The sequence below is a fragment of the Pistacia vera genome, unplaced genomic scaffold, assembly GCF_008641045.1.
Source record: "Pistacia vera cultivar Batoury unplaced genomic scaffold, PisVer_v2 Contig143, whole genome shotgun sequence".
Classification (NCBI taxonomy): Eukaryota; Viridiplantae; Streptophyta; class Magnoliopsida; order Sapindales; family Anacardiaceae; genus Pistacia; species Pistacia vera.
Window position 1 is genome coordinate 1047560 of NW_022195500.1, and position 27292 is coordinate 1074851.

Genomic DNA, 27292 nt, shown 5'->3' on the forward strand with positions numbered 1-27292 from the left:
GTTGTGAGTGGTTCTTGGTTGTGTCTGTGTATGGATAATTTCGTGATTCATAGCTTGTGGTTTTTGGATAAGCATTTGGTAAATGCAGTAAAACCTTTTTATAATGATGCAAACTTAATCTGGAGCAATAATTAATGCGGCTTGGTTTTAGTCATTTGTTCTTCATAAAACTTTTGACTGTAATTGTAGTATTCTGTGTAGGCTTGGCTGTGGTTGGATATGGAACTTTTGACTGTAATCGTAGTATTCTGTGTAGGCTTGGCTGTGGCTGGATATGGAACTTTTGAGTTTTGACTGTATTCGCAAAATCTCTGATTATTTCTACTAATTAATTGATGTCTAAATGGTGATTAGTTGGGTTGAAGATGACATGAGCCGAATAGGAAAGAGATCCTTTATGAACAATTAATTGTTAGGAGATTGATCTCTTTTCTTAAGATAGCAAAATAGCTGGTTTACATGAGCACCCCACCACTTTTCATTGCTTAGTGCATGTTTAGTACGTGTTTTTCAAGTTTTAGACAGATGTTGTAATTTTTTTAGATTGAAAGTCCTGGAAACCTAATCATATTGTAAACGTTTCATTTGTTCAATTATAACTTAGCGATCTTATAAACCTTTTTAAGTTAGCTATAGTATTTATAATGTTAGTACTGTATTATAATTTTTATATATAGTTATATACTAAATGAATGAGAGGAAAAAAATGGAAATTATATACATATTATACATATCAGTCTTATATTTTAGGTGGGATTTACTTCTTAAAATATTTTTGAAGAGAGAAATACTAAAATATACAACAAGAGAAGAGAAAAACTTGCAGATACTAGGAGCTAGCCTTGCTGTTTAATGTATATATCATGATGTGTGATGACATCACCGGTCCAACCGACGGTTCAATTGGTTGGACCGGTTGAACCGTGACCCGACCGTCAAAGCGAGTTACCCTCCGGTTTGGTTTTTAAAACAATGAATAGAATACGATATGAATAACAAAACAAACACAACCATATGGCTTAATTTGTATTAATTTAGTAATTTTTACGTGATATGATACTCTAAAATTGTTAAAAATTATAGATACAATCATTGTGTTTGTATTTTGATTTTCTTAATACATGTTTACGATTTACATGTAATGGTGATGGATCTTACTAAGGAGTGATTTAATTTGAGGATTTGATTGATTTTTTTTTTTTCTTATGAGAGATACTTTTAGAGTATTTTTAATAGTGCAAATATAGGATTTTACTACAATATGACTGGAATATTTGTCATTGATTTATCAATATCTCTTTAATTATAGAATGATGAGATAAGTGATTTAGCTTATCCTATAATTAAATTAGTTCATTGCCTCGTCTTTTAACTAAAAAGATGTTGCCAAATAATCAAATATCACATAGTTAGGATACAAAAATTATTTGTAGATAAATTTATTGTTATCTTTTGGTAAAATCAATGCTAATCAATATTAAAACAATCATACTCAGTTGTTGATCATTATTATTAACTGCTACAACTTCATCGTTTGTTCTTACAAATTCATTGTAAAAAATGACTGTTGTGACATTTTTTCCTAATCACAAGTTATCTTTACAATCTTAAGAAAATTCAACGATAAATATGTAAACTGTTGTGGGAATTTAATTAGATACTAGCAAATCTTAAATCTCTATGAAAGCAAAAATTAAAGAATGCGAATAAAGGACAAACAAATAAACACACAAAAAAACACAAGATTTATAGTGGTTCGCTCTCCATATGAGAGATACATACGCTTTGTCGTTATGAAATTTCACTATGAAGATGAAGAAGAAAATTACAAATGTCTCTCACAAGCCTCATAAACTGGCTCAATAAATAAACACTCTTTGGTGGCTCTCACTTTGTGCTGTTTAACTCCAAGACTTAACCCGTTTTTATATGTAATACATGAGATACTGTTCCTAATAGGACTCAAATCTCATATCCTAATAGGAATTTTATTTTAACTCTTAATACAATTATAATCCTATTCCTAATTGTATATCTAAAGGAAAAACAATTCTACATAAAAACATATTAGGAAAACCCATGTCCTAACCCAATATTAATTTGGATTGACTTTGACTCCAAAATCTCAACAATCTCCCACTAAAAGACTAATTCAACAAATGTTTTCGATTCTTCACTTCCATCAACAGCGGCATCAACTTCTCTTTCTTCAAGTGAGAAGTCCAACTGAAGTTGTACACAACTTCAGTTTTTCAATGGTAACCACTTTTGTAAACATATTAGCTGGACGTTTACTCAATTGAATCTTCTCGAGAGCTATAACTTATTATTACAAAACTGAGCATGTGAAGTGGTATCGAACTTCTATGTGTTTTGTCCTAGCGTGGTAGACTGGGTTCTTTACTAGGTGAATTGTGCTTTGGCTATCACAATACAAAACGCTCTTTTCATAATTCTGATTCAATTCTTCTAGGACCCGCTATAACCATATTAGCTCCTTAATAGCCTCTATCATAGCAACATACTCTGCCTCTGTAATAGAGAGAGAAACAATTTTCTATAACTTTGAAACCCAATTGATTGTTGTCCCACCTAATGTAAAGACATAACCTGTGGTACTCTTGCAATTATCAATGTCACCAGCCATATTAGCACCCACATAATCTTGTAGCTCTAACTTTGACTTCCTAAAGCATAATGTTGAATCTGTAGTACCTTTCAAATATCTAACAATCCATTTTATTACTTCCCAATATTGCTTTCCTGGTTTGCTCATGTACCTATTCACAACTCCCACTGTATGGGCTATGTCTAGCCTTGTACGCACCATGGCATACATAAGACTACTGATTGTTGATGCATAGGGTACCTTAGCAATATAGTCTCGCTCATGCTCTGTTATAGATAACTAATCTTTGGATAGTTTAAAATGGCTAGCCAAATGGGTGCTTACTGGCTTTGCTCCATCCATGTTGAGCCTATTGAGTACTTTCTTCACATACTCTTCTTATGATAGCTTCAAGAAACCTTTCGATCTATCTCTGTTAATCCTCATACCAAGGATTTGTTTTGCAACTCCCAAATCCTTCTTAGCAAACTCTTTTGACAATTGCCTTTTTAACTTGTCTATTTCTTGTTTACAAGCCCTTGTAATCAACATGTCATCTACATAGAGTAATAAGATGATATAGGAATTACCAAGTTTTTTGAAGTAACAGCACTGGTCTGCTTGGCATGTTAGGAAATCATTACTACACATAAACCCATCAAACTTCTTGTACCATTGTCTAGGCACCTGTTTTAGCCCATATAGGCTCTTTTGAAGTTTGCACACCATTCTCTTCTTTCCTTGTATTTAAGAACCTCATGGCTACTGTATATAAATTTTTTGATCCAGTTCTCCATGAAGGAACGTCGTCTTTACATATAATGGCTCAGATAAAGGTCTTCTTATTCCACTAACCTAAGTACTATTTTTATTGTAGTCAACTTAACAACTGGAGAGAAAATTTCAAATGTAGTCAATGCTTTCTTTCTGCTGAAGTCCTTTTAGAACTATCTTGCTTTATATCATTTGCTACCATCATGTTCATCTTTCACCCGATAATTCTACTTGTTTTACAATGCTTTATGTAAGTATTTTTGTCAAATGATGAATTCATTGTGGTAACACTGATTTTTGATGTCATGACATCGCTTTGTTAATGCACATGCAGTCGTTTTAAGTTTTGCTAGTGTCACTACACTCATTGTCTGTGTGATGACACATGCATGCCCAACCAGATATTTATATACACATGTTGCGTCTCCATTTGATGTTAGGATTTTATTCATATGTGAATGTGTAACTGGTCCTAGTACACTTGCAATGAACTCATTAGGTGGATCAAAAAATTCGTTTTGCTTTATTGTGGTCCTAGTACACTTAAATCTTTAGTGTTAGTGGCTCCACTTGCTTCTCCCTTTTTCTACCTCCAAAACTCAATCACATGATCACCTACCCCCATTGACCTAATTAGTCTTGATTCCTTTCTTTTTTGTGCTCAGAATTAGGTAGCCATGATCATTTATTTGAAAATAACAACAATACACATTTATTTTCCTGTTATTAGTTTCTGAATTTTCTGTAATATATATCCACCAAAACAATTTAGACTGCTGATCATCTTTAGAGCCAAATGAAACCTTTTACATGTGTCAGAGAAATAAGGCTGAAACCTTTGTCAAGTGTCAAGCACAGGAATCAAATATTGCGGTTCTATGCAACCTCTCCGATGCTAGCTGCTGTTATATACACGGATTCCATCAATCAGGTTTGTTCATGATTTCAGGTTTGATGAAATTCACTTCATTCTTCATCAATAAAATTACGGCTATTATAGACGACGACTGAAAACAGTTTGAGCTGCAAGTAGGGGTGTGTAAAAATACTCAAAAAGCTGAAGCAGACCAAGCCGACCTGTACGTTTTGGTTTGGTTTGAAGAAGATTTTCGTGTTAATTGAGTCTAAAAATTCTATTCTGAATTATTTTCTTGGCTAGAAACAATTGAAGTTTGTGATATCCATCATCCATCCTTCTTGTATGTTTTTTATTTTTTGTGACCGAGGTATCCGGACAGTTTATATATATCTTAATTAATTCTTGGATTTTATTTAACACCCTACAGATTTAATAAATTAAATAAGTTATAAATGTGATAAATGATCACTTTTAGTGAAACTTAAACATAAAACCACTTAATAATCTTAAGTTTTGTTATCCAGCCACAAACAAAGTGGTACCGTGGTTGATATATAGAACATGAAGAAGTAACAGTACACCTAAGATAATTCTAGTAAATGGTCGATATTTTTCAACATTATTTGTCGGTGGATACTGTAGTGTGGGACAGTTTGAGAACGACGAACGGTAACTATTTCCCTTCATTATTGCCATACTGGAGTGCGTTTGTGTGGGATCCATTAAACGGCTCTTTGCGTTTAGTAACTATTCAGAGTACTGCCAAAGCTAGGAGAACTATGAGCGGTAACTCTTTAGAGTTGTGGGGAAAGCTATAAGAGATTACCTTGTACTTTCTGTTAATATACATTAAAAATAATTCCATTCTAATTACTTTATATTTTACGACTTATAATTCCTTCGCATTTTGGGATTGTGATATTATAGCTGCAAATTTTTTTATTAGCTTATCTCCATAATTGATCTCGATTGTGACGATGATTTATAGGTGACATAAGTAAGGGTATTAAAAAAATACAGAAACCGAATTAAACCGATAACCGAACCGATTTTCTTGTTATCCAAAAAACCAGTTTGATTTTAGTTCAAAGAAATACATAAAGTTAATTTCTGGTTTGGTTATCAGTTTAAGGAATTTATAAACCGATTAACCGAAACCAGTTTTTATTTTAAAATTAAAAAACCCTAAATTCTCAAATCTATTTCTCTTTACTTTTCACGCTTTACGTATTTCTCTTCCTTTTTTTTTTCACACACAAACATAGATTTTAGAATTTCGTGTGAGACCAAGTAAGGTAAGGAACATAATCATATGGAAATTGAAAACAAAATGGAAAATAAGTTAAAAAGAAAACCGGTTTGGTTTCGGTTCATGAAAATTCTTGAACCGAAAACCGGTTTGGTTAAAAAAAAGTGGTTAACAGGTTATGAACACCCTTAAATATAAGTAATACTCTCCGATATTTTAATTTTTCTTTTAGCTTCATAATCTTTCATAATATCATTACACCATGTTGCTTAAATTATTTTTCTTGTTACACTATTCACGTTTCAATTTGTCCTTTTTCTTTGTTGTAGTAAAAAAAGATTACTTTTTGCTTTCCTTCTAGTCTTTCTCTTTCTCTCTCTCTTTCAATTGTCATTTGTCAATACCTGAAACCCACTTTTGGAGGGCTTTCATTTGCTAATCCCCCCCAAGAAGTCTCTGTGGGTGCGTTTGGTTTAGTATTTTGGGTAGGATTTTGAGGATAGTATTGGATAGTTGGATAGGGTTATGATTACGAGAATATGATTTTCAGAATATGTGTTTGGTAGATTATTTTGATCTTGATATTTGTGTTAAATATTTGATTAATATATTTGTTTATAAATGATTTATTAATAAAATATTTTATTGTATTTTGTTAAAATAATGTATTATTATATATATATAACTTATCACCTCACATTTTAATAATACTAAATATTTTATTGATAATTTTGTTACCCGTATATATTAAAAAACAAAAACCCATATTAATTTCAAGTAGTAATCCAACAGTTTAAAAACATCACATTAATACATATATGACAAAAATACTAATTATCAACCCTTACAATCTTTTAACAACTTTACTCCAGTAAACAACTATGACATGGTCCACTGTGCTACCCACAGTGCATTCGTTATGTTATCCCGTACAGTCATCATGTTTTCTATATACCTTGTTCGGTTGACTCGATCCTTCTCCATTTCCGCCATATTCTGCCCCGTTTTGATGATCACAATGCTTGCTCATACCCATACTATTATTGGTTTGTTCGAAGATACGGTCGTCCATATTGTACATTCTTATAAAATTATGAAGTACACAACATGCCATGACAATCTTCCCTTGTTTGTCCAACGGATAATTGTCATTCCATTTAGAATACGGAACCGTTTTTTCAAAACACCAAAGGTTCTCTCGATAACATTGCGGAGTGAAGCATGTCTGTAATTAAACAACTCTTGTGGCCCCCTTCGGTTACGGCGGTGATCAGAATATGTTAAGCCACTTGCCTATGAGGGGCGAGGAACCCATCCCTATTTGCATAACCCGCATCAACCAAATAGTATTCCCTGTAATAATTCAGACATTTTATTTGAATTACAGGGCCTCAACAGTGGATGTAATACGCTGTAATACGTCAAGAAAATACTTATACCTGGTGAGGATATGGGAATCCAGAATTAGGATCATCAATAATTGAATTAAAACTCTTGAATCATGCGCTGATCCTTCCCATCCAGTAACGACATAAGTGACATCATGTTAAAGTCGCATACAGCCATTATTCTGTGACATCGATCCTTTGCGATTCCGGTACCTAATGGCAAATTCACGTGGAACCGAAGCGTATACATGTGTGCCATCTATGGCTCCAATACAGTCCTATCATGAAAATGAGTCATTTCACTAATATTAACCTACTAAACAATTTAATAATACAATGAACTTAACTATCTACTAATACCAACATATAATGAACCAGTACCTAAAGAAAGGGTATATTTTCTGTTGGCTGATATTTCCCATGGAACATCATTGAGTCAGGTGGTCTGATAAACTCTGTCTTCAACTCACATATGCATCGCAAACTGCGGTAACATGTCTAGAAATCGTCTCACCCGAATGTTGAAATCCTCCATCATCGTTCTGATTGTCTCATTTTTTCCAACGATTGTTAGAAATATCATAACTTGTTCTTCTAACCTCGTCCTCCTGTTGGTTGCAATTTGCCTTGATCGAACAAAATTCACATAACAATGTAAAACATCTCTGTCCATGCGGCACTTGTCATAGATCCTGTCAGGATGACCGTTGAGTACTTCCAACATGTACTGATGACCAGTTAATACAGATGTATGTCGTGGTTGAGGTCGACTTGCTTCTAACGCGGCAACACCGCATAGTGCAATGGCTATATCTGTCAGTATTTCTTCTTCGTCCCTCTCATCTTAGCACGTTGTCTTCTTCCTGTACGGCTAGACGACGCCATTTAAACCTACACATTGCAAAACATTTATCAACAATTAATAGTTGTTGTACTACTTTGAAAAATATAACAGTCATATTTAATTGCAATGACAATCAAAACAGTGTTTCACATACAATATCACATAAATAAGTTCATACAGTAACGTTATAAATTGTAATTGTAATGACAACTGCCCACTGACGCATACAAATTGTTGCCAACAATTATGAAATATAGTGTCATCTACGAATTATTGAAAAAGTTTTTTTGAATCCAGTTAGCCCTTTCGTCCAGTGGGAGTTTCACAAATATCTCGCGCCACCCTGGATTTTCATATAAGTACGTGACAGTCGGCAGGAAAAACTGTGTCGGTACTTGCATGGCCGTCATGATGTCAATACAATTGCTCATGGAGAAAGGATCAATGGAGCACTGGTGTTCGCTTCTTCCCCTCATCTCTAGGACGATCGAAGCCCTGGATCCCATGTCCGCTTTTCCGCAAGCCATCCGTCAAGCTATAAATGGCATCCGCAATTGTATGTCCGGGCCCCCTTCTATGCCTCCGATTTCTCGCTCCTCCATGACCAGATATGTTTGGCCGTTTTTCCCCTGTCAAACGATCAGGATCAGGTTCAAAGTCGCTATCATCCATAGGAACCGAGCCGGGATTGGAATAACTGGAAGCCTCCACCTGTTGGGATGTAGATGTGTACGCATATCTTCCAGTGGCAGTTTGCTTCTCAAATATTATTTCATAAAGTTCCTTGTGGGAAGTCCCTTGGTGGTAAAATTGTTGCGCCATGGGTTTTGCTGATGAGTTAACGAATATATATTAATATTTTAGCAGTCCGAAAAATGCGTATATTACAATGACGTTGATAATAATGTTAAAAAATATATTTACCTTGACATATTCTTGCCAAACCTCAACGGGACACGTTGGACTTTGTGACTCTTGATCCCACCCGATCCTGTTGTGTTGCAGCAATTTCCGCCATGCTTGATAAAGTTTTCGCAGGCGAAAGAACTTAGAGGCTAATTGTGTCACTTTGAGTTTCCTGCCAGCCAATGATGATATGTCGTCCAACATTTTGGTAATCAGCTGTTTTTATTGCAGTACCATGTGAAGTTTTGGCCCGCTCAGATAACAGACCAGAAATCTGTGTGTCATCTCAGACCAAGCCACAGAATCACCCATCTAAGGACTACGTGAACAACCACATTGGGGCACCATACGAATCACCAAGCACATTACACAATATAATAATCACATGTTAACGTAATCAACTAACCCATATAAAAGTGTACCTCTTTCGATCCGACACTGCTTGAAGACGTCAATGCAGGGGAAGATACAGACACTGTCGACCAACAGGGTGTATGACGAACTCCAACTCTAGAAAAACGTCGAAACTTTCGCCTCTGTTGCAAGTAATAATCAATCCTGCGACGTCGAGATAAATTATGCTGACATCTATGCATATGAGCGTAATTTTTGGGTACGATTAAAGAACGATGTCAAATCTATAAAACAATAAATCAATTAGTGAAACCGGAATAAATATTTCAGTTAACCAAATACAAACGCATTATTAAAGTCCATTCAAAGGATTAATGAAAAAAAAAAACAACTATACAAATTATTTCCAAAAAAAAAATTGAAAAAATAGCGGCTCTGTCTTGAAACACAATAGATACACGGAAACTTACAAATTGATTTGGATACGTCGTGAGTCTCTTTCCCTTCTCTGGTCAGATACAACATCCAAATACATTAAATGGATCCGTGTGTACACGAGATTAAAAAGCTGTCAAACAAAACAAAAACCCATTAAAACAATCCTGTCCAATTACCGAATAAAATAAAAACCGAATTAACAATTATATGCTAATAGCCTAATCAATAAAAACCGAATTAAAACAAATCCCAATAAAACGAATTGCCCCAAAAAAAAACCCAATTAAAAGCCGAAAAAACCAATTGCTTTTATATGTGTGGGTTTGGGTTTGTTTTATTAGACAAAACAAAGCATTTTATTTTGAAGAAAAAATTCAGTTTCAAAATGGTGGGTGTCTTTACGCAGATATGAGGTGGGTTTGATGGAGATTGGGGTGTGTTTTGATGGAGATCGTGGTGGCTCGGGTGGGTGCGTGGTGGCTCGAGGTGGCCGGGTTGGGGTCGTGGTGGTGCGTGGTGCTTGGGTGGACTTGGTTGGGTCGTGGTGTGTGCGTGGTGGCTTGGTTGGGGTCGTGGTGGTGCGTGGTGGCTTGGGTGGGCTTGTGTGGGGTAATCGGGTCGTGGTGGTGCGTGGTGGCTCGGGTGGGTGCGTGGTGGCTCGGGTGGGCTGGGTTGGGGTCGTGGTGGTGCGTGGTGGCTCGGTGGGCTGGGTTGGGGTCGTGGTGGTGCGTGGTGGCTCGGGTGGGCTGGGTTGGGTCGTGGTGGCTCGTGGTGGCTTGGGTGGGCTTGTGTGGGGTAGATCGGTGGGTGGTGGCTTGGGGTGGTGCGTGGTGGCTCGTGGGTGGGCTGGTTGGGTCGTGGTGGTGCGTGGTGGCTCGGGTGGGCTGTGTGTGGGTCGTGGTGTGCGTGTTGGCTTGGGTGGGCTTGTGTGGGTAGATCGGGTGCGGGTGGCTCGGGTGGCTGCGTGTGGCTCGGTGGGCTGGGTTGGGGTGCGTGGTGGCTTGGGTGGGCTTGTGTGGGGTAGATGCGGTGCGTGGTGGCTCGGGGTGGCTGCGTGGTGGCTCGGTGGCTGGTTGGGGTCGTGGGGCTCGGTAGGCTGGTTTGGGTAGATCTCGGTCGTGGTGGCCGGGGTGGGCTGGGTTGGGTAGAGATAGGGTCGTTGTGGGTGGAGGCGGGGTGGGCTGTTTTCCGGGTTGACGGTGGGTTCACGTTGGTTACAATGTGAGTTTGTGACACAGGGCATTGGGGGTTCACGTGCTGGTACTGGAAACTAGAAAGGGAGATGGTGTAATGCAAACTGGGAAGTGAAGCATCGAACCTGGTAATGGATTATCAGAAACTGAAATGGGACTGAAATGGTGGTGATGGATATTGAGAATGAAGCACTAAAACGTTTATTGATTGAGAACTGAAGCACGGAAAGAAAGTGAAATGGTGAGGATGCAGTGAAAAAAAAAAAAAGAAAAAAAAAATGTAACGGTCAATGTCAGATTGGTGTCAGGATTCTATTATCAGAGTTGGATTCTTCAAGTAATAAAACAAACCAATTTCAAAATCGTCTAAAATACAGATAAAATAGTAAGCCAAACACGCACTGTAATATTTTTCATTTGCCAAACCCTTCCCTATCAAAATAGAAGAATTGTAGGTTTGTGTTTTCTCAACTTCTCCAAAAGTATTATGCTGTTAATTTTTATATATGTATAATTTTGTTATATATTAAGGTGTTTGGTGAAATAAAAGTATTTGAATAGGAATGTAATAGTTTCAAGTTAATTAACAATGTGTTTGGCAGGTTACGAGCATGGACAACCAAAGAAGGTTGATCTTCTGTGGAACATATGCAGCTTGATAACTGGTTCATTTACTCATTCATCTGCAAGGTAAAAGTCAGAATTTTGAGTTTTAGCTTCATTATCTTCTATTTATTGTTCTTCACTAACATATTTTATTCTCATGATAACAGGGTTTGAGTTTCTGGTTAAACACCAGAAACCTGCGGTGGTGTTGGTTTTGTTTATGACTGAAGCAATATCCGTTGCGCTCGATCAGCTTGGAAAAAGTAGTCCAATTGCCTTCTCGCTGCACTTCTCCTGTCGGCCTTTACTTTTCTCATTACTGTTTTTCCTCATATTGTAAAGGGAGGACCCAGTGCAAGAAAACAAAGGCTGAAGGGAGCTTCTTGTTGTTGAAATTGTCTTCTCTGGGTCCATTGATCGCTTCTTTGGCTCCTATATCATGACACTTTTGGGTGTCAAGTATAATTACAACTCATGATTTTTCCATTAGCCTTTGCTACAATTGCGTTGTCTTTCTGTTCCTAAAGGATGACAGTGTTGCCGATTCTCTCTATGACCAAACACAAAATATTTCATCACCAGAGGTTCACATTCTATAAATATTCCTCTCAACTGATTCTGCACCGAGCAGTGATCCTAATCATGAGAATCAACTAGTAAACTTCAGATCCAGGTCTATGCAGCGTAATCAATCAAAGAACATCGTCGAGTATGGATGTGATTTTTTTTTTTTTTTTTTTTTAATATTGGCTTTGTTATTTTTTTAGTTTAGATATATGTTATGCTTTAATTTTTTTGTCTTTATACCTAGAACCTAGAGCTGGAATTGATCTTCAATAGCCAACAATTAAAATGAGATCAAATGAGGATTTTGTTAGCTGGGGGAAGATCTGCAGTTATGTGTAGATCAGAGAAGATTTCTGCATGAAGAATGTAGCAAACCAAAGGTAATATGATAGGACTTGGATCTACGCAATAGAAAAGTGAAGAAGGGTTTAAAATTAGATATGGCTGCTTGCTTTTTTTTTTTTTTTTTTTTTTCCAAGATTATGATATGCAGTTGCTTCTGTAAAGTAATCCTATTAATTTCTCTCTGTTCTAACCTTGATGCCAGCTGTGGTGCAGTTGCAACAGTTGGATAAAGTACATATTTATCTTTTTTCCAGGTTCATACTGGACAGTGGAGCTCGTGAGTCTATTGATTTGCCAAATTTTACCGCTATGAGATCTTTATAAAAACTGGCAGAAATTTTTAACACAGAGGAAGAGCTCCTTGCATCGGGAAGTTTCTACATCGAAGCGCTTGAAAAGAAGCCATGGGAGTAAGTACAATTATTGATGTTCTTGATATGGTGATAAGGTTTTGGATATTACGTTCTTGATGTTCTGAAATTTTAATTATTTGATTGCAGTGACCTCTGCTTGTTCCTAGTAAAATCATCATCGTCTACCAAAAAACAACAGGAGTTCAACAATGAGAGATTGTGAGAAATGAAGATCTCTCTCAAGAGTCTGGAGAATCTAAGAGAAGTTCAATTCACAGAATATACTAAATGAAGAAGTTAGAGAATGTAAGAGGATTTTGATTCACAGAAAGAGTAAACAAGAAGGGTAAGATCAAACTTCTCTCATATATCATGCTTTTTATAGTTATATTCTGATTGTGTAATTGTGGAGTCAATAGGCTCCAACATTTTCTAAACTTAATGTAACTTGTATGCATCTCTCTGTTTCCCAAAGAAAATATATTTTTATGTCCCTTTGCTTATTTTGAGTATATTTGCAGCAAACACAAGCAACTTTCGCTGCGTGTTCTCGCCACAGTGATTAGTTCGACCCTTCATCGTGCTTCAAAATTCTCTGAAATGTTTTGGCATGCTAGCTCTCCAGTTATCTCATGCATATCATAGTCAACACCAATGATCTTCTACTTGTGGAGGAGTCTTTGGATAGTATTATATATGGCACTTCTTGTGGAGGTCTTGCTTCTCATCATGTGGAGCTAATGGCTCGAGAGATTGTTGATCCTCGTGGACTCTTTACTCTTCACAGCAAAAGGCTTCGATGCACAGTTCAAATCCAACAGGAGATGTAGAGGCTATAGCAACAAATGCTTCCATAATATCCACAAAGAAGGTAAACACAACGGTTTCATTTGTTATGTTACTACCAGTTTACCAAATAGTTTAAACTAATATTTGTTTTAAGTTAATAGGTAAAAGCTTAACATTAATATTCAAGTCTAATAAGATGTGAGAAGAATAATAATTAATTAACTCAATCCATATGTGTGAAAGCAAAAGACTTTTTCCCACCTAAATAATGGTTTAATAACACTTTTACACTCACTGACTTTTTAAAATACCATTTTACTATCCAAATTTATATTCTGTTTTTTATTCTGGCATCATTGCGACCCAACGCCACCACCATTATCTTCCCCAATCATCACTGACCAAGACCTCTTAAACCCTACTTCCACTGACCTTGTCAATTGCCGGCGATTGAGCGATTAAGGTGTGTGCAGCCGCTCTCTCAAGTTAAATTCTGATCAATCTCAACTACAAAAATCTAATTTTCCATCACCAAAAGAATCATTGGTCTCCTTTCTTCAAAAACCTCAACAGTTTGGATCGAGTTTGCTCTTTATTCACCATCAGACTAAAAATTTAGTTAATAAAGTGATATTTTAAAAGTCTATTAGTAGAAATGTATCATTAAACCATTATTCGGGTGAGAAAAAATCGTTAACTCTATGTGTGATGATTCCAATGTGCGCGGCATCATACGGGAGGACTTTAATTTTAAACTCCTAATTAAATTTCCAGCCTTATTATTGTTTAATTTCTAAGGTTTGTTTGACTTTCACTTTTTAAAAATCAAAGGTCAACTTCAACTTGTTTGTAGAAGTCATCAGCTTACTGGGTTTCCGAATTACTATTATATCATCTATAGTAAAAGAGTGATGCTATGGGTACTAATGGATGAGTACAAATTTGTGTACTAACTAAAGCATAGTACCCGTACTATGCACATAGTACGGGTACTATGCTTTAGTTAGTACACAAATTAGTACCCATCCATTAGTACCCAAAGTGTTATTCATAGTAAAATGCTCTTTATTCGATGATTAATTTGAGATTATACCATTTTCATCTTAATTAGCTTATCCTTCGTTTCTTCAATTTGAAATATTATTACCACTTTTTCATTTCTCTTATGTAAACTTCAATTTCTAATTTATAGGGCTATAAAATGCTTGTTATATATAGAAGGTTTGCAATTTCCAAATCCACCATTGATTTGGCCGAAAAAGACTGGATCTACGGCCAGATGTGGCCAAAGATCTGGCCTTCGAAAAAGGTTAGATCGTTGCCCGACCGGCCAAATCCAACTGGTTGTGCACCATTTCGGTGACTTCTGGCCACTCTCCAATGATGATAGCTGGCATTTGATGGGTGGGTGGGGATGTTTTTTGTTAATTTTTCAATATTAATAAACCTATAAAGTTTAAAATAGTTGAATAGAATGTGATTGGATTTTGAGAATATTGAAACCAATACGTATTTTGGGTATGATAGGAATAGAATATGATATGAATAACAAAACAAACACAGCCATATGGCTTAACTTTTATTAATTTAGTAATTTTTACATGATATGATACTCTAAAATTGCTAAAAATTATAGATACAATCATTGCGTTTGTATTTTGATTTTCTTAACACACGTTTATGATTTTTTACATGTAATGGTGATGGATCTTACTAAGGAGTGATTTAATTTGAGGATTTGATTAATTTTTTTTTTTTCTTATGAGAGATACTTTTAGAGTATTTTTAATAGTGCAAATATAGGATTTTACTACAATATGACTGGAATATTTGTCATTGATTTATCAGTATCTCTTTAATTATAGAATGATGAGATAAGTGATTTAGCTTATCCTATAATTAAATTAGTTCATTGCCTCGTCTTTTAATTAAAAAGATGTTGCCAAATAATCCAATATCACATAGTTAGGATACAAAAATTATTTGTAGATAAATTTATTGTTATCTTTTGGTAAAATCAATGCTAATCAATATTAAAACAATCATACTCAGTTGTTGACCATTATTATTAACTGCTACAACTTCATCGTTTATTCTTACAAATTCATTGTCAAAAATGACTGTTCTCACATTTTTTTCTAATCACAAGTTATCTTTACAATCTTAAAAAAATTAAACAATAAATATGTAAACTGTTGTGGGGATTTAATTAGATGCTAGCAAATCCTAAATCTCCATGAAAGCAAAAATTAAAGAATGCGAATAAAGGACAAACAAATAACCACACACAAAAACACAAGATTTATAGTGGTTCGCTCTCCATATGAGAGCTACATCCGCTTTGTCGTTATGGAATTTCACTATGAAGATGAAGAAAAAAATTACAAGTGTCTTTCACAAGCCTCATAAACTGGCTCACTTATTAAACCCTCTTTAGTGGCTCTTACTTTGTGATGTTTAACTCCAAGACTTAACCCATTTTTATAGGTAATACATGGGATACTATTCCTAATAGGACTCAAATCTCATATTCTAATAGGAATTTTATTTTAATTCCTAATACAATTATATTCCTATTCCTAATTGTATATCTAAAGGAAAAACAATTCTGCATAAAAACATATTAGGAAAACCCATGTCCTAACCCAATACTAATTTGGATTGAATTTGACTCTAAAATCTCAACAATCTCCCACTTGGAGACTAATTCAACAGATGTCTTTGATTCTTCACTTCCATCAGCAGCAGCATCAACTTCTCTTTCTTCAAGTGAGAAGTCCAACTGAAGTTGTACATAACTTCAATTTTTCAATGGTAACCACTTTTGTAAACATATTAGCTGGACTTTTACTCCCTTGAATCTTCTCGAGAGCTATAACTTTTTTTTCCAAAACTGAGCATGTGAAATGGTATCGAACTTCTATGTGTTTTGTCATAGCGTGGTAGGCTGGGTTCTTTGCTAGGTGAATTGTGCTTTGGTTATCACAATACAAAATGCTCTTCTCATCATTCTGACTCAATTCTTCTAGGACCCATTATAACCATATTAGCTCCTTACTAGCCTCTATCATAGCAACATACTCTGCCTCTGTAATAGAGAGAGAAACAATTTTCTATAACTTTGAAACCCAATTGATTGTTGTCCCACCTAATGTAAAGACATAACATGTGGTACTCTTGCAATTATCAATGTCACCAGCCATATCAGCACCCACATAACCTTGTAGCTCTAAGTTTGATTTCCTAAAGCATAATGTTGAATCTATAGTACCTTTCAAATATCCAACAATCCATTTTACTACTTCCCAATGTTGCTTTCCTGGTTTGCTTATGTACCGATTCACAACTCTCATTGTATGTGTTATGTCTAGCCTTGTACGCACCATGACATACATAAGATTATTGATTGTTGATGCATAGGGTACCTTAGCAATGTAGTCTCGCTCATGCTTTGTTATAGGTGACTGATCTTTGGATAGTTTAAAATGGCTAGCCAAATGGGTGCTTACTGGCTTTGCTCCATCCATGTTGAACCTATTGAGTACTTTCTTCACATACTCTTCTTATGATAGCTTCAACAAACCTCTCGCTCTATCTCTGTTAATCCTCATACCAAGGATTTGTTTTGCAACTCCAAAATCCTTCATAACAAACTCTTTTGACAATTGTCTTTTTAACTTGTCTATTTCCTGTTTACAAGCCCTCGTAATCAACATGTCATCTACATATAGTAATAAGATGATATAGGAATTACTAAGTTTTTTGAAGTAACAGTACTAGTCTCCTTGGCATCTTAGGAAATCATTACTATACATAAACCCATCAAACTTCTTGTACCACTGTCTAAGAGCTTGTTTTAGCCCATATAAGCTCTTTTGAAGTTTGTACACCATTCTCTTCTTTCCTTGTATTTTAAAACCTCATGGCTACCGTATATAAATTTCTTCATCCAGTTCTCCATGAAGGAACGTCGTCTTTACATATAACGGCTCAAGATAAAGGTCTTCTTGTTCCACTAACCCAAGTACTATTTTTATTGTAGTCAACTTGACAACTGGAGAGAAAATTTCAAATATAGTCAATGCTTTCTTTCTGTTGAAATCCTTTCACAACTATCTTGCTTTATATCATTTGCTACCATCATGTTCATCTTTCACCCGATAAACACACTTGTTTTACAATGCTTTATGTAAGTATTTTTTGTCAAATGATGAATTCAGTGTGGTAACACTAATTTTTTATGTCATGATATCACTTTGTTGATGCACAGTCGTTTTATGTTTTTCTAGTGTCACCACACTCATTGTCTGTGTGATCACACATGCCCAGCCAGATATTTATATACACAAGTTGCGTCTCCATTTGATGTTGGGATTTTATTCTTATATGAGACATGTGTAAGTGGTCCTAGTACACTTGCAATCAGCTCATTAGGTGGATCGGAAAATTCCTTTTGCTTTATTGCGGTCCTCGTACACTTAAATCTTTAGTGTTAGTGGCTCCACTTGCTTCTCCCTTTTTCTACCTCCAAAACTCAATCACATGATCACCTACCCCGATTGACCTAATTAGTCTTGATTCCTTTCTTTTTTTGTGCTCATAATTAGGTAGCCATGATCATTTATTTGAAAATAACAACAATACACATTTATTTTCCTGTTATTAGTTTCTGAATTTTCTGTAATATACGTATCTCTCTAAGTTTTATTTATCCACCAAAACAATTTAGACTGCTGATCATCTTTAGAGCCAAATGAAACCTTTTACTTGTGTCAGAGAAATAAGGCAGAAACCTTTGTCAAATGTCAGGCACAGGAATCAAATATTGCGGTTCTATGCAACCTCTCCGATGCTAGCTGCTGTTATATACACGGATTCCATCAATCATGTTTGTTCATGATTTCAGGTTTGATGAAATTCACTTCATTCTTCATCAATAAAATTACGGCTATTATAGACGACGACTGGAAACGGTTTGACCTACAAGTAGGGGTGTGTAAAAATGCTCAAAAAGCTGAAGCAGACCAAGCCGACCTGTACGTTTTGGTTCGGTTTGAAGAAGATTTTCGAGTTAATTGAGTCTAAAAATTCTATTCTGAATTATTTTCTTAGCTAGAAACAATTGAAGTTTGTGATATCCGGACAGTTTGTACATACCTTAATTAATTCTCGAATTTTATTTATTATCCTACAAGCTCAATAAATCAGATAAATTATAAATATGATAAGTGATCATTTGGTGAAACTTAAACACCAAACCTTTCAGTAATATTAGGTCTTGTTATCCAACANCCTGGTATCTCTTCACTCTACTTATCAAAGAGCAAGGTTTCATCATCAAGTTATGTTCAACTTAAAACTGGGTCACTTGCTTCGAAAGCCACGCGCTTGGAGTTCTCGCCGTTAACTGAGAAAAAAGAATCTCCTTTGAGGGTTAATTTTTCCAGCGAGTTGTTGAGATTTACAGGCTGGAGTCAACAAATAAGGCAGCGAAATACCGTTGACTTTCCGGTTGTTTCAGCTGCTGCAGCGGATGCAGATGGTCGAGAGATTGAGATTTCTGATGGGTTAGACTTGTTACTTGGTTTTTGTTTTTTATGTTTTGATTATTTATTTATTTTTTCTATTTGGTTGCTGAGATAGCAAAGGCTATATTTGATAGTGAAACAAAGTTTTGGCTTTTATCATTTATTATTGTTTTCTACAGTTTAATTATCGATAGGATCAATTTAAGAGAGAAATAAGTTGTATTTTTTTTTATAGCAAAGCAGATAGAGAAATTTTGTTTTGGATTTGCTGATTTTGTGACTGCAGGTATGCGAAGCCTTCAAAGAGCTTTGGTGAGAGATTTCCTGCATTGGTTACTGGCTTCTTTTTCTTTATGTGGTAAGATATTAAATTACTAATTCTGTATGCTTTTAGAATCATATTCTTTAATTCGAAATTTCGATAGTAGTTGTCTAAAAATTCTTTGATTGATGGACGAATCACATTGGCCATACAGTGGAGAATAATGAATGTACGGGTGCCGGTATGACTGCTTTTCTTACAGACAATTTTATTTATTTTACAGAAAATTCTTGCTTTTGAAGGCCATAAAAATACTTCCAAATCATTTTTAATAATTGTGTAAATGAAAGTAGTTGTCCTTTGGTTGTGTTTCCATTTCAGTTTAAATGGCAAAACTGTGTTGTTTTATATTTGCTATTTATATAATTGCTAAACTCTAGATGTTGCTGGCGTTTTGTTTTCTACAGGTACTTCTTAAATGTCATCTTCAATATACTCAACAAGAAGGTCTACAATTACTTCCCATATCCATAGTATGTCATCCTCATAGATAACTTACTTGTTTTGTCACATTTGTGGATTTCAATTTTCATGTGACATCCTTTGCAAAAAGTGGATAAGATAGTTTTTCATTGTTTCATGTCTATGGATCTCATAGCCTTGGCGTTTCTAAATCTTATCCCTGCATAACTGTACAAACTTTCTCATTTCTGCAGTTTTGTTTCTGTTATACATCTTCTAGTTGGAGTTGTATACTGTCTTGTTTCTTGGGGTGTTGGTCTACCCAAGCGTGCTGTAAGTATCGGTTCCTGTCTTGCTGTCTTTGCTCTTCTAGGTGCATTCTGGTTTGCCCTTGTAATATAGTTTTCTTTTGTAACCAGCCAATTGATAAGGAGCTCTTGTTACTATTGACGCCGGTTGCATTCTGTCATGCCCTTGGACATGTCATGTCCAATGTATCATTTGCCGCTGTTGCTGTATCTTTTACTCACACCATTAAAGGTATAAAAAGTTTAAGATAGGGCAAAAGCATCTTACTCAAGTTAATTTCATATCTTCTAGTCAAGTATGGAAAAGAAAAAAAGTATCTTATTTGAAATAATGCAAAACATGGACATCACTTTCTGTGTGCACCCATATTGTTTTTAGAAAACATGATCATTACAAGATTGTGGTCCAAGTCATTGATGCCCATTGTTAGCTTAGTACCTGTCCAGTTGTTATGCAGGCTGGATTTTTGAAATGAAGGCCTGTTGGTAGTTTAGTGGTATATTGTATTAGAGGTGCCCATCCACATGTATTTTGAGTGAAAACATGTTCTGCTTCTTATCTATCTTGTGGAGGAATATATTTTCAATCTTTGGTCGGTATTTTATCATTTGTAGTTTCAATGCCATGGAAAAGTCTTTGAAATCTGTTTAGGTAAAAGGTTATCTAATGAACTATAGAAGCTGATTGTTGCTGAGACAATACTTGAGAGCTCTTCAATATTTTATTTTTTGGAATGGCTGTTTTATGTCATGTCTTATCTGTAGTAAGCTGTCTTTGAGCTCTGCCTTCCTTTGGCCAGGCTCAATATCTTAATAAAGTTTGAATAATGATGGTTTTATTCCACTTAAAATCTCACGATGCTCTTCGCAGCTTTGGAGCCATTCTTCAGTGCTGCTGCTTCTCAATTTGTTTGGGCCACAGATTCCCTTGTCCGTGTGGTTATCACTGGTCCTGTTGTATATGGTAAATCTCAGACTACATCTCTTCCATTACTATCTTCTCTCCTTGTTGAAAAATAGCAGCCTAATTTCATAAAACTTTGACTTTCGAAGTAAAATTTAGTTCTTGGATTATATACTATCTAAAGTTTCTCATATATTATATACTAGTGAGGTACCTGTTACTCTTATATGGTGTTCAATGGCTTCACTGACTGAACTTTCTTAACTGGACTGGTTTCATCAGTGCAATGATTTCAAACATGCATTTATTACAGAAGTGATCTATTCAAGAAAGCAATGGTAAGATTTGGAAGGGGATCCTTGATCTATATTTGTATCTTGTGTACTATAAATTGTGCCAGGCTATGAGGTCATGCCTGGTCATGTTAAATAATGCATTTTAGCCAATAATATATAAGGTGAATGATATGGCTCTTCCTTACCTTCCCTCTATAATGTTTTTTAACCATTGGTTACCATGATTTCTAATATCTAATCTAATGTATCTTGAAAATTCTTCTGATGGGAAATTTCTTCCTCTGGAGATGTAGACTCTGAGTCTGATGTACTTTGGAGTCAAAGCTTTAATAAATGTTATGAACTACTAATTGAATGAGTCAATTACCTTTGTTGTCTGAGCAACCCTGCAAGATAAACATAATGCAATGTATTTTAAAGGCAATGACCAAGAGATAAGGTTTGGGAGGAGATTTCTAGAAGATTTGGAAATCAAATTTTGTCACCTTTTAGTCCTTGTTAAGATTCAGCGCATCTCTATTGTATACTTCCTGCACTGGGTAGCATCTTTTTTTTTTTTTTTTTTGTTTTCCTAATGCTTTATATGTTGACAAATCTTCATTTTAACAGACAGGTATGGACAGTATCAAATGTGTATGCTTACATTTCAATAATTGCCCTCATAGTCTGCTCCGCCAGCGTGCTGTGAGTTTAGGAAACCAATTTCGGACATTCTTTTTGTCTTGTTTAAACCATGTTTATCTTACCTTCAGTTGGTCTAAATGTGAAATTCAGATTGAAGGCCCCCAGCTGATGCAATTTGGTTTCAAGGATGCCAAGTGCTAAAGTGGGTTAACCAATTTCTTATTGATCGTTGGGATTGGAATGTTTTATCATTTATACAATAGGTATATAATAGAAAAAACATTTGCTGTTCATTGAATCCAAGGAAAATAAACCTGTGGCATTTGGTTTACTTGATGTTCACTCTCTATTTCTCTGTTACAGCATGCATGCCATACTGGAAATTCATATATGTTCAAGATGTTATATTTGTAAGGACACACTTCGAAAGATATAAACTTCATGCTGTGAAATTCTGTGAGGGGGGTAGCAGTTACTAAATTTGGATGGTTTTTCAATTTGAGACAGATATTTCAGCTCACAAAGGTTAACAAAATATGAAACTTGAACCTGTGGAAGCCCTTGGGGTATGCTCACGCTCGAGTCATCTAAGTTTATTGTCTTTGCAAGATATATACCCATCCATGTGCGCACATGTCTCACGCCAATCAAATCGTTTGATGTGTAGCCATAAAGATGGCCACCATCTCTGTGTTTTTTGTGAGATAAGTTGTGCAGTACGAATGACTAGCTCACTTTCTTCGTAGACTCAGCTTGCTTGTAGACGCTTCAACAACCATTGGAAGCGGTTGCACACCTTCACAACATGTCCTCGGTTGGAAATGTTCTAGTAGCGAGTCTTACGGCTTCATTGGTTTCTCTATTGTGGATTTGGTACTTATTCTACTGCCTCATTATATGAATTTTAGACAAGATGTAAAAACCAAGTTTCTGCGTAATGGAAGTTTTTGTAGCGTGAGAGTTTGTAGGGTTTAATTACACGTTGAGTCCTAAATGATGGTAGGTCTAGAAAAGGCATGGAAATATTGTCCGAAGCGAGCCCATTCATGATGCCTAAGTATCAGCTGCTAATCTAAGGTGGCCACACTGAACCAAGGACATTCCTTGTCTGGCTAAATCGCATGGGTAGCATTAAAGACAAGCCTGCTCAAGACATGTCCCAATCCTAATTGTGTTGTGAGTAAAAAGTAATCGCTCCGCAATCCAAAGCAGAAGCAAGATGTCCAAAAATTATAAAAATTGGCAAGAGATTCATCTATTGCTTGCATTATGCGGATCACGTGTGAAACCCTGTAGTGGAGTTATACTCGAAAGGGCTCCAAAAAGTTGGAACGTGGACTGTCTTATGCTCGGGTGAGGGAACAAGTTTATTGCACTTTTAACTACCTTAATATTGTCTTTATATTACTGCCAATCTTGCAAGGGCTATGCCACAAATTGGAATTGGGTCGAGGCAACGAAGCTCCCTACCAAACTGGGATAGGCTACGAAGATGCAGGTGTTTGCCATTACTCCCTCATAAAGGCAAAAGGTGACAGGAGCAAAACGAGTAAGATTTTGATAAGCCGTAACTCTTTCATTTCTAACCTCTTTTTTCACTCATATCTTTTAGTCAAGTGAGTTGAGCCATGGGTTGTATACCCTTTTGGAATGTTGTGCTGCATATGGTTATCATCAGTGAGCATTTCTTATGCCATTGCTGGATCTATTGGTGGATAGTCAAGTGTGATATATTGATTTGTTGTATGATCACCCTAAGGCCAGCCTCTGCTAATACAAACCCACATAACCCGTATTTTTTAATCTTAAAAATTACAAGCTTCATCAATATTTGTAGCTTGTAAATAAGAGTCGGAGACCCAGATTATGCTTACCATGTTCTCAATCCCAACATGTACAGACATTGCAATATACTTATGAATTTTGTCGTCTTTTTCAGAGAGCTGCTTTGACTGGCGCTTCATAGGAGGAAATGGTTAGAGTTTGAGTATAATGCAGAGCCTTGTCTATTAACGAGAGTAATAAAGGAGATCCGCATTAAAAGGTGGGATGGAATCTTCATAACCGGACTTACAGAGTTGATGCTGGTAATTGACTTGGAAAAGTAGTAAACAATGGATATCAAGTCTCAAAAAATGGCTTTATCCAGTGAGAAAATAAGATATGAACTCATTTTGGATTAATTATGTATGTAATATGCTATTGGGTAAGCAAATAGCATCAGTCAAATTTAAAGTTACTTATTAAACAAAGTGAATTCTTTTTCCAGAGCTCAGCTATTTGTGTGTCTCACTCTCACCCTCTGGTATGCTCTAATCAATTCACCGTCGCAATTGTGAGTGAATCATGATAAAAGGTTCAAACCATTTCAAATATGATATAGCAAATTCCTTTTCAGCAAAAACACTTAGCCGCAAACAATTATTAAATAAAAAGATTTAATACTAGTACAATGACAAATTATATATATCAAAATTTCAACTTTTGATATGCCACAAAGAAGATTTCACCTTAAGGACCGTTTGGATGGGGGTATATAAGATAACGAGGGTAATCTTCGTTTATTTTGCAAGATTATGGTGTTTGGTTTACAAGTAATAAAATATTACTGTAATCTTTTATTATAAATAGTGCTTATTGTTGGTAATGTTTGGGATAATCTTATTACCTTGTTAGGGGGTGTTATTAAAACATTGTCGGAGTAATATGATTTTTCTACCCATTTTGCTCTTAATTAAAAACCATTTTGGAGACAATTGCCCTAAAAAATAACAATTACCCAGCCCTCCTACATTTGAGAAATTAGTTAAAACACGCCAATCACAAAAAATGTTTAAAAGTTAACAAAATACCCCCAACCACCCAAGACCATCGCTGGTCTTGACTCACCACCGCTAGCTGCCCGCGTTAGTCGCTGTAATGGTGCACGACCGATAGGATCTAGCCAATCGTGCGCCAGTAAGGCCTTTTCCAGTGCCAGAAATGACCGGATGACATTAATATGGCCGTGAAAAAGGCAGATCGAAAAGTTGGGACTAATATTGCATAAAAAAACAGAAAGGAAAACGACATGTACTGAAAAACATTTCTTATGTTTGTAATTCTTACTGATTGTCGTCTCTTGGTATTCATAAAATCTTAGAAGTAACAACACTTCAGGAAGAAACAGGTAACAAACAGGTCACCTTCTATTTCCTTGCCCCTCCCCTTCCACATTTTTTCTTCATTCTTGGTACCTTCCCTTTTTCCCTTGAGTTGTTGTGTGGTTGCTTGTGCTTTGATGATGATGGAAGAAGGGTAGTGTTTAGGTTTGACCGTGGTTTCCCGTGTTTGGCAGCCAGAGTTAGTTTGTTGGAGTTGGATTGTCGGTGTGGTGGTGTCCCTTGGTTTGGCTGTGAGTTGGTCGGAGGTGTCTTTCCCGTGGGTGGTCATCCTTTCTCCTTCTTATTTCAGTTGTTTGAATCAACCCACCCCCCCCCCCCCCCCCCCCCAATTCCACTCCTTATCCTTATCTGACATGTGTCATAATCCTATTGGTTCTTTCCATAATGAATCTAATCTTTTAGCCAACTCACCTTCTCAATCTATTATTGCCACATCACCTCCCCAAGTTTGCTTACCCGCCACATCACCTTGCGACATGCCTTGTTGCCATGTCACCCCTATTGCCATATCACCTTGTCATGTCACCTCCCTCAACACATCATCAAGCCACATCACCGCCTCCAACACCCAAATTCAAACCGATTCCAATTCTTTCACTCCCTTTGTCTCTTGCCCTACAGTGTTTAAGGAATGTGTTAACAATGGTCTTTTTAAGGATGAAGGAGAGAAAAAGAAGAATTTTGTCAAGGTTAAGCTTGTCAAGAATCCTAATGGAGCCATTTTGTATTATAATAACACATTATATGAGGAGGGGGAAGTCATTTGGGTGGCTAGAGATGTCATTATGGGGGAGGTTGGCCTTGATTTCACTAGGAACTCTCCTTTGTATGATGGAATGGGAATAAAAGAAAGAATGGCCAATGGGGATTTTCGGCCTTTGATAGGAAATGACTCTAAGGAGAATGTGGGAAAAGGGGATCCCGTGTATTCTAAGGAGGAGGTTATCAAGAAATCTCTTGGAGGGGGTTCTCAAATTTCATGGAACAAACTCTTTGTTTCTAAACAGCCCGATTCAAAGTTGGAGTTTTTTGAGCCAGAGTATGTGGGTGAAAGGAGGAAGGTGAGAGTTTCCCATCCTAAAGAAGTTGCGGAATTGGGGTTTGACAAATGGAAGAATTTCTTAATTTGTTTCTTTCTTGGGAAGAAATTACCCTTTTCGATGGTCAAGAACTATGTGACTAGGATGTGGAAAAATATGGAAATGTGGGAGTCATTTCACATGGGGTAGGAGGTTATATCTTTTGATTTAATGATAATGTGAGTAGAGACCAAGTGTTGGAGGGAGGACCTTGGCACGTGGCCGACCAATCTTTGTTTATAAAGAAATGAAGCCCAAATCTTAATTTAGCTAAAGAGGGAGTGAAGAAAATGCCGGTGTGGGTTAAGATTTTCGATAGTCCTCTTGAGTACTGGACTCCCAAAGGTTTGAGTTACATCGCTAGCGCCATAGGGAAGCCCCTTTACTTGGATAACATTACAGATGCGGGTGATAGACTTGAGTTTGCAAGAGTATGTGTGGAGATTGATTCTTCATCGGACTTTCCGAAGGTTTTTGAACTCTTGCTTACTAATGGGGATATGGTGGATTTACATGTGGAGTATGCTTGGAAGCCTTTGACATGTTCGTGGTGTAAAGTTTTTTGCCATCAATCCAAGAATTGCCCGAATGCCCCTAGGGCTACTAACCCCTTACAAAACACCAAAAAGTCGCCCCAAAACTTAGAGTGGAAAATGATTAATAAGAAAAATGAGTGGTTTCCAAGAGATGGATTAGAGAATGTGATGGGTTCTAATCTTGTCAAGAAAAACTAATTTGATATGCTTAATGATAGTTTAGCCTTGTGTTTTGAAGGTGGAGAAACTGGTAGTGGCCTTTATAAGGTTGAGGTGGGGATTGGTGGGTCATCCGAGGATATAAATGGAAGAGCCAATGTGGAAGATAAAGGGATTCAAAGGGGGATAGTGAGTGAGGACGTAAGGGTAGAAGAGACTAGGAGGGTAGGGAAGGACATTATTGATTTACGGGTTTCGAATGAAAAAAGGTGGTGGTTTGGAGGTTGGTGAGGTTGAACATTTGAAGTAGAGATTTGATGGGTAATAGGGGGAATAGCATTACTCCTTGGTTAGAGGAAGTGGAGATGAGATTCATCTCATCGGACGTAGTTAATTTTTGGATGCTTAAAAGGGCTGATGAGAAGGAGGTGGCAGATAAAGTTTGAAGTATGAGCAAAGCCTTTAGAAAGAAATTAGCCAAAAAGGCTAGAGCACTTGGTAAATCTTCCTCCCCTCAATGATAAATTTTGGAGTTTGGAATATTAGGAGTCTAAATTCCCCTATAAAACATAAAGAGGTACGTAATTTTATCATTTATAATAATATTTATTTGTGTGGTGTTCTGGAGACTAGAGTTAAAGAAAGTGATCGTGAGGTTGTGATTAAGAAACTGTTTGGTGATTGGAGGGTTGTTGGC

The 27292-nt window shown here is 36.3% G+C and overlaps 1 long non-coding RNA gene and 1 pseudogene across 2 annotated transcripts; both read left to right on the top strand.

Moving 5' to 3' along the window:
* The first annotated feature begins 4041 nt into the window (after positions 1-4041).
* On the top strand, positions 4042-11480 carry LOC116123593. 2 transcript variants are annotated; one of them, XR_004127059.1, is made up of 3 exons: positions 4042-4313; positions 11216-11303; positions 11387-11480. It is a non-coding gene; the product is annotated as an uncharacterized LOC116123593 (long non-coding RNA). The 2 variants fall into 2 exon arrangements; XR_004127058.1 differs by lacking the exon at positions 4042-4313 and adding an exon at positions 11015-11068.
* A 6795-nt stretch (positions 11481-18275) lies between these two features.
* LOC116123575 lies at positions 18276-23623 on the top strand (annotated as a pseudogene).
* Positions 23624-27292: the final 3669 nt, after the last annotated feature.